The following is a 7424-nucleotide window of genomic DNA, read 5'->3' on the forward strand; positions in this document are numbered from 1 at the left end:
AGTGAAACCTGCCCGCCTTCATATTGAAGACGAGAGAATTAAAGTTTTGTAGACTGCAGCCCTGGGAACGGGAGATCTTTATTTCCCCACCGCGAAAGTTTAATATGATTCCAGTTGGTTAACGTGTGCGGAGCGGCCTAAACTCGAGGACCATTTGTCGCCGCTCTTGTCGGAAGAGACTTTCCCATGTTTCGTGCAAATGACATAGCGACGACCAGAATGACATCAACGTGTAACCTGAGAGTGTCGTCGGCTGTGCAAATGCCTCGCACCAACTGATATCCCCTTCCTCACGGTCAGAAGGCCTGAGGCCTACTTAAGCCCTCAGCCCAAGCTTCCCCCTACCCACTCCTCACCGACGCTCCGCAGCTTTGATGGGAACCTTCGTCCACTCCCCCCCACCCCCCGCCCCGCCCCAACAACCCCCCTTCCGCCCCTCCCACTCCCCCTGGTGATCACGAGCCCGCCAGGATGTGGGCCCGCGGGGCTTTGAGGGGAGGTGCGGCCAATCGGAGGTGGGCGGCAGGGGGTTTGGGGGGGGGGCGGGGTGGTTAGGACAGCAGCCGCAGTCATGGGGAGAGGCGGTCCGTGGACTTGCCTGTGAACAGCGGAGGTTTTAAACAGAATGGTTGCCATTTTTAAGTGTTTTTATTTCCGTTGTGGGTGTTGGAGGCCCCAAGGCGGTTTTGCACAACCACCACCGCCCCCCTTCCCCCCCCCACCCCACCCTACCTTGCCTTTGTGACCCCCTGACCCTAACCCCTTCGAACTCTGATCGGTAGGTGTCGAACTGGAGGCCCCCTGCCCTTGCACCCGGTTTTCGAAAGGGGGAAACTTGGGGATGGAGCCTGTCCTGGGAAGAGTGGTGGACCCGTCCTCCAGGGCACCACCTGTCACCAGCCCCCTGTGCCGAAGTTCGAGGGAGTTGATTGTGGGGGGTGGGAGTGAGTGAACCCGGAAAGCCTGGGCCTTCACATCAAAAACGGCCAATTGGATGAGGTACAAGGAGCCAATAACAAGCCCCTTCTCCCCCACCCCACACCACCGCTCCCCCCGCCCCCCCAAAAAACCCTCAACAGCTCCCTTGCCCTTCACAACGTCACCCTGCGCTTAGGGAGGAGGGGGACATAGTTGAGCTAAGACCAGCCAAGGTGAAAGGTCAGCCAAGGTGAAATAAATCTTGACAATGTGAAGCCCACTTTGGAATTAAAATCTCTAGCTAGCTGAGACAACAATGGCTTGTGCACAATGCCTGTTCGTTCTGTAATGGTGGGATGACGATGGGAATCGCACTTGGACCCCCTGTTGACATCCACATCTCCTGGACAGGGCAGGGGTTGTCCGCCCTTCCAGTCCATGACCAGGGGGTAACCATCCCAACAACAATTGGGCCAAACTGCTTGATATTAAACTTTTTTGAATATTTAAATTGCTATGCAGATGTGACTCTGGTTTTGTCTTTCCTCATCCTCGTTCCGTGTCGGGCTGTTTTTGCTGTCAGTTGACCTTCTGGGCCTTCCTACTTGAGCCTGAGGCTCGGGCTGGGGGAGCTAGGCCTCTTCCCATCATGCAGCCTGCCTCGTTGGAGGAGGAGCTGCGGCCTGAGGAAGGGACTCAATTAAACGGAGCCTCAAATAAGAGTGCCTCACGCACAGTCGCCGGAAGGCTGTGGTTTCTTGGGCACAGAAAGATCCCACGGGTGGCAGGGCGCTTGAGTTGCTGCCGGCCGTGCCCACTGGAAGGGCCCTTCTTCTGATTGAGACCTTGAGATCTTTTAAGGTCTGCTTGAGAAGTCAGACAGGGCCCTGGGCTTGAAGGTGCTCTCCTGTATGACTGCGATTGCAGTGCTCCCAGTGCGAGGATGAGTCCCCGGAGTGGGGCTTGAACCCAGAATCTTCTAATTCAGGAGCGAGAGTGCTTGCCCGCAGTGCGACACTGCGATCTGGGCAAGTGGTCGGGTCGATTTAAGATGGGCCGAATGGCCACCTTTATACGCAATGACCTTGCCAGTTCGTTCCTCATTCCCACAGTTGTTGCACTGTCCCTTACACAATTTGTTGTTTCACACCCGTTGAGCCTCTTCATGGTGTGACAACCAAATACCCCCCCGCACCCCCCCTCAACACATGGAATTTACAGCACAGTAACAAGCCATTCAGCCCATCTGCTCTCCGCTGGTGTTTCAACTCCATACAAACCTCCTCCCACCCCCTCTTCATCTCACCCCATCCCCATATCCCTCTATTCCTTTCTCCCTCATGCGTTTATCCAGCTTCCCCCCCTTAAATGTATCTACGCGATTCACCTCGACCACTCCCTGTGAGAGTGAATCCCACATTCTCTCTGCTCTCTGGGTGAAGAAGTTTCTCCTGAATTCCCCGTTTGGGCTTATTAGTGCCGATCTTACATTTATGACCTCTGCCACCACCCCCCCCCGCTAGTTCTGATGTCCCTCACAAGTGGAAACATCTTCTCTACGTCTACCCTATTGAAACCACCCCCCCCCCACCTTTTATAATTTTTAAAGACCTCAGCCTTCTCTTTTCTAGGGAAAAGAGCTCCGGCCTGTTCAGCCTTTCATGATTGTTGCTATCTCTTAAGTTTTGGTATCGTCCCGGTAAACTTGTGTTTGCGTTTCTCTCCGGTGGCTCAATACCTGTTTTTGTTTCTCTCTCTCTCTCTCTCTCTCGTAAGGTGGAGAGCAGAACTGTCTTAACGAAGGTTCGGTACAAGTTTACCATGTCGGTGTAACTTTACCCCTTCAGAATCCTTAACGATTTCGATCAGGTCAGCCTTTGCCCTAGTCCTTCTCCGGGGAAGGCCATTTGGAGGGAGGATTGGATCCTCACCTGTACAGTGTGAGAGAGAGAGACACACAGAGTGAAACAGAAACAAGGGCCAGAGCAAGATAGAGGCAACAGTGCGCGAAACAGAAAGAGAGAGAGACCAGAGTGCGAGAGACAGAGAGAGAGAGGGTCCAGAGTGCGAGAGACACAGAGAGAGACGGAGAGGGTCCAGAATGCGAGAGGGAGAGACGGAGAGGGTCCAGAGGGCGAGAGGGAGAGACGGAGAGGGTCCAGAGGGCGAGAGGGAGAGACGGAGAGGGTCCAGAGGGCTAGAGGGAGAGACGGAGAGGGTCCAGAGGGCGAGAGGGAGAGACGGAGAGGGTCCAGAGGGCGAGAGGGAGAGACGGAGAGGGTCCAGAGGGCGAGAGGGAGAGACGGAGAGTGTCCAGAGGGCGAGAGGGAGAGACGGAGAGGGTCCAGAGGGCGAGAGGCGGAGACAGAGACGGAGAGGGTCCAGAGGGCGAGAGGCGGAGACAGAGACGGAGAGGGTCCAGAGGGCGAGAGGCGGAGACAGAGACGGAGAGGGTCCAGAGGGCGAGAGGCGGAGACAGAGACGGAGAGGGTCCAGAGGGCGAGAGGCGGAGACAGAGACGGAGAGGGTCCAGAGGGCGAGAGGCGGAGACAGAGACGGAGAGGGTCCAGAGGGCGAGAGGCGGAGACAGAGACGGAGAGGGTCCAGAGGGCGAGAGGCGGAGACAGAGACGGAGAGGGTCCAGAGGGCGAGAGGCGGAGACAGAGACGGAGAGGGTCCAGAGGGCGAGAGGCGGAGACAGAGACGGAGAGGGTCCAGAGGGCGAGAGGCGGAGACAGAGACGGAGAGGGTCCAGAGGGCGAGAGGCGGAGACAGAGACGGAGAGGGTCCAGAGGGCGAGAGGCGGAGACAGAGACGGAGAGGGTCCAGAGGGCGAGAGGCGGAGACAGAGACGGAGAGGGTCCAGAGGGCGAGAGGCGGAGACAGAGACGGAGAGGGTCCAGAGGGCGAGAGGCGGAGACAGAGACGGAGAGGGTCCAGAGGGCGAGAGGCGGAGACAGAGACGGAGAGGGTCCAGAGGGCGAGAGGCGGAGACAGAGACGGAGAGGGTCCAGAGGGCGAGAGGCGGAGACAGAGACGGAGAGGGTCCAGAGGGCGAGAGGCGGAGACAGAGACGGAGAGGGTCCAGAGGGCGAGAGGCGGAGACAGAGACGGAGAGGGTCCAGAGGGCGAGAGGCGGAGACAGAGACGGAGAGGGTCCAGAGGGCGAGAGGCGGAGACAGAGACGGAGAGGGTCCAGAGGGCGAGAGGCGGAGACAGAGACGGAGAGGGTCCAGAGGGCGAGAGACAGAGAGAGACAGAGACAGAGCCAGTGAGGATCCAGAGTCCCCGAGCCAGTGAGGGCCCAGAGTCCCCGAGCCAGTGAGGGCCCAGAGTCCCCGAGCCAGTGAGGGCCCAGAGTCCCCGAGCCAGTGAGGGCCCAGAGTCCCCGAGCCAGTGAGGGCCCAGAGTCCCCGAGCCAGTGAGGGCCCAGAGTCCCCGAGCCAGTGAGGGCCCAGAGTCCCCGAGCCAGTGAGGGCCCAGAGTGCCCGAGTCAGTGAGGGCCCAGAGTGCGAGAGACAGAGACAGAGAGAGTCCAGAGTGCAAGAGAGAGAGAGAGAGAGACATGGACCGAGACAGAGAGTCCAGAGTGCGAGTGAGACCGAAAGAGACAGAGAGATTGCAGAGTGCGAGAGAGACCGACAGAGACAGAGAGATTGCAGAGTGCGAGAGAGACCGACAGAGACAGAGATTGCAGAGTGCGAGAGAGAGAGAGAGAGACAGGGACTGAGACATAGAGAGTCCATAGTGCGAGAGAGACAGACAGAGACATAGAGAGTCCATAGTGCGAGAGAGACAGACAGAGACAGAGAGAGTCCAGAGTGCGAGACAGACAGACAGAGACAGAGAGAGTCCAGCGTGTGAGAGAGACAGACAGATAGGCAGAGAGAGTCCAGAGTGCAAGAGAGAGAGACAGGGACTGAGACAGAGAGAGTCCAGAGTTTGAGAGAGACAGACAGAGACAGAGGGAGTCCAGAGTGTGAGAGAATCAGACAGAGACAGAGAGAGTCCCGAGTGCGAAAGAGAGATAGAGAGACAGGGACCGAGACAGAGAGAGTCCAGAGTGCGAGAGAGACAGACAGAGACAGAGAGAGTCCAGAGTGTGAGAGAATCAGACAGAGACCGAGAGAGAGTCCAGAGTGCGAGAGAGAGAGAGAGACAGGGACCGTGACAGAGAGAGTCCAGAGTGCGAGAGAAACAGACGAGACAGAGTCTAGAGTGTGAGAGATTCATACAGAGAGTCCAGGGTGTGAGAGAGACAGACAGCGACAGAGAGAGTCCAGAGTGCGAGAGATAGAGACAGACAGAGACGGAGAGAATCCAGAGTGCAAGAGAGACAGATAGAGACAGACAGAGAGAGTCTAGACTGCGAGAGAGAGAGAAACAGGGCCCGAGACAGAGAGAGTCCAGAGTGTGACAGAGACAATCCAGAGTGCGAGGGAGACAGATGAGACAGAGTCTAGAGTGTGAGAGAATTAGACAGAGACCGAGACAGAGTCCAGACTGCGAGAGCGACAGAGACAGACACAGAGAGAGTCCAGAGTGCTAGAGAGAGAGATGAGATAGAGTCTAGAGTGTGAGAGAATCAGACAGAGACAGCGAGAGTCCCGGGTGCGAGAGAGAGACAGGGACCGAGACAGAGAGGGTCCAGAGTGCGAGAGAGAGAGACAGACAGGGACAGAGACAGAGAGAGTCCAGAGTGCGAGAGAGAGAGACAGAGAGGGTCCAGAGTGCGAGAGACAGAGACAGAGAGGGTCCAGAGTGCGAGAGAGAGAGACAGAGAGGGTCCAGAGTGCGAGAGACAGAGACAGAGAGGGTCCAGAGTGCGAGAGACAGAGACAGAGGGGGTCCAGAGTGCGAGAGACAGAGACAGAGGGGGTCCAGAGTGCGAGAGACAGAGACAGAGGGGGTCCAGAGTGCGAGAGACAGAGACAGAGAGGGTCCAGAGTGCGAGAGACAGAGACAGAGAGGGTCCAGAGTGCGAGAGACAGAGACAGAGAGGGTCCAGAGTGCGAGAGACAGAGACAGAGAGGGTCCAGAGTGCGAGAGACAGAGACAGAGAGGGTCCAGAGTGCGAGAGACAGAGACAGAGAGGGTCCAGAGTGCGAGAGACAGAGACAGAGGGGGTCCAGAGTGCGAGAGACAGAGACAGAGGGGGTCCAGAGTGCGAGAGACAGAGACAGAGGGGGTCCAGAGTGCGAGAGACAGAGACAGAGGGGGTCCAGAGTGCGAGAGACAGAGACAGAGGGGGTCCAGAGTGCGAGAGACAGAGACAGAGGGGGTCCAGAGTGCGAGAGACAGAGACAGAGGGGGTCCAGAGTGCGAGAGACAGAGACAGAGGGGGTCCAGAGTGCGAGAGACAGAGACAGAGGGGGTCCAGAGTGCGAGAGACAGAGACAGAGGGGGTCCAGAGTGCGAGAGACAGAGACAGAGGGGGTCCAGAGTGCGAGAGACAGAGACAGAGGGGGTCCAGAGTGCGAGAGACAGAGACAGAGGGGGTCCAGAGTGCGAGAGACAGAGACAGAGGGGGTCCAGAGTGCGAGAGACAGAGACAGAGGGGGTCCAGAGTGCGAGAGACAGAGACAGAGGGGGTCCAGAGTGCGAGAGACAGAGACAGAGGGGGTCCAGAGTGCGAAGAGACAGATACAGAGGGGGATCCAGAGTGCGAGAGACAGAGACAGAGGGGGTCCAGAGTGCGAGAGACAGAGACAGAGGGGGTCCAGAGTGCGAGAGACAGAGACAGAGGGGGTCCATAGTGCGAGAGACAGAGACAGAGGGGGTCCATAGTGCGAGAGACAGGAGACAGAGGGGGTTCCAGAGTGCGAGAGAACAGAGACAGAGGGGGTCCCAGAGTGCGAGAGACAGAGACAGAGGGGTTCCAGAGTGGCGAGAGACAGAGACAGAGGGGGTCAGAGTGCGAGAGACAGAGTCAGAGGGGGTCCAGAGTGCGAGAGACAGAGACAGAGGGGGTCCAGAGTGCGAGAGACAGAGACAGATGGGGGTCCAGATTGCTGAGAGACAGAGACAGAGGTGGTCCAGAGTGCGAGAGACAGAGACAGGAGGGTCCAGAGTGCGAGAGACAGAGACAGAGGGGGTCCAGAGTGCGAGAGACAGAGACAGAGGGGGGTCCAGAGTGCGAGAGACAGAGACAGAGGGGGTCCAGAGTGCGAGAGACAGAGACAGAGGGGGTCCAGAGTGCGAGAGACAGGACAGGAGGGGGTCCAAGTGCAGAGAACAGAGACAGGAGGGGTCCAGAGTGCGAGAGACAGAGACAGAGGGGGTCCAGAGTGCGAGAGACAGAGACAGAGGGGGGTCCAGAGTGCGAGAGCAGAGACGAGAGGGGTTCCAGAGTGCGAGAGACAGAGACGAGGGGGTCCAGAGTGCGAGAGACAGAGACAGAGGGGGTCCAGAGTGCGAGAGACAGAGACAGAGGGGGTCCAGAGTGCGAGAGACAGAGACAGAGGGGGTCCAGAGTGCGAGAGACAGAGACCAGAGGGGGTCCAGAG

The sequence above is a fragment of the Carcharodon carcharias genome, chromosome 33 (assembly GCF_017639515.1).
Source record: "Carcharodon carcharias isolate sCarCar2 chromosome 33, sCarCar2.pri, whole genome shotgun sequence".
NCBI lineage: Eukaryota > Metazoa > Chordata > Chondrichthyes > Lamniformes > Lamnidae > Carcharodon > Carcharodon carcharias.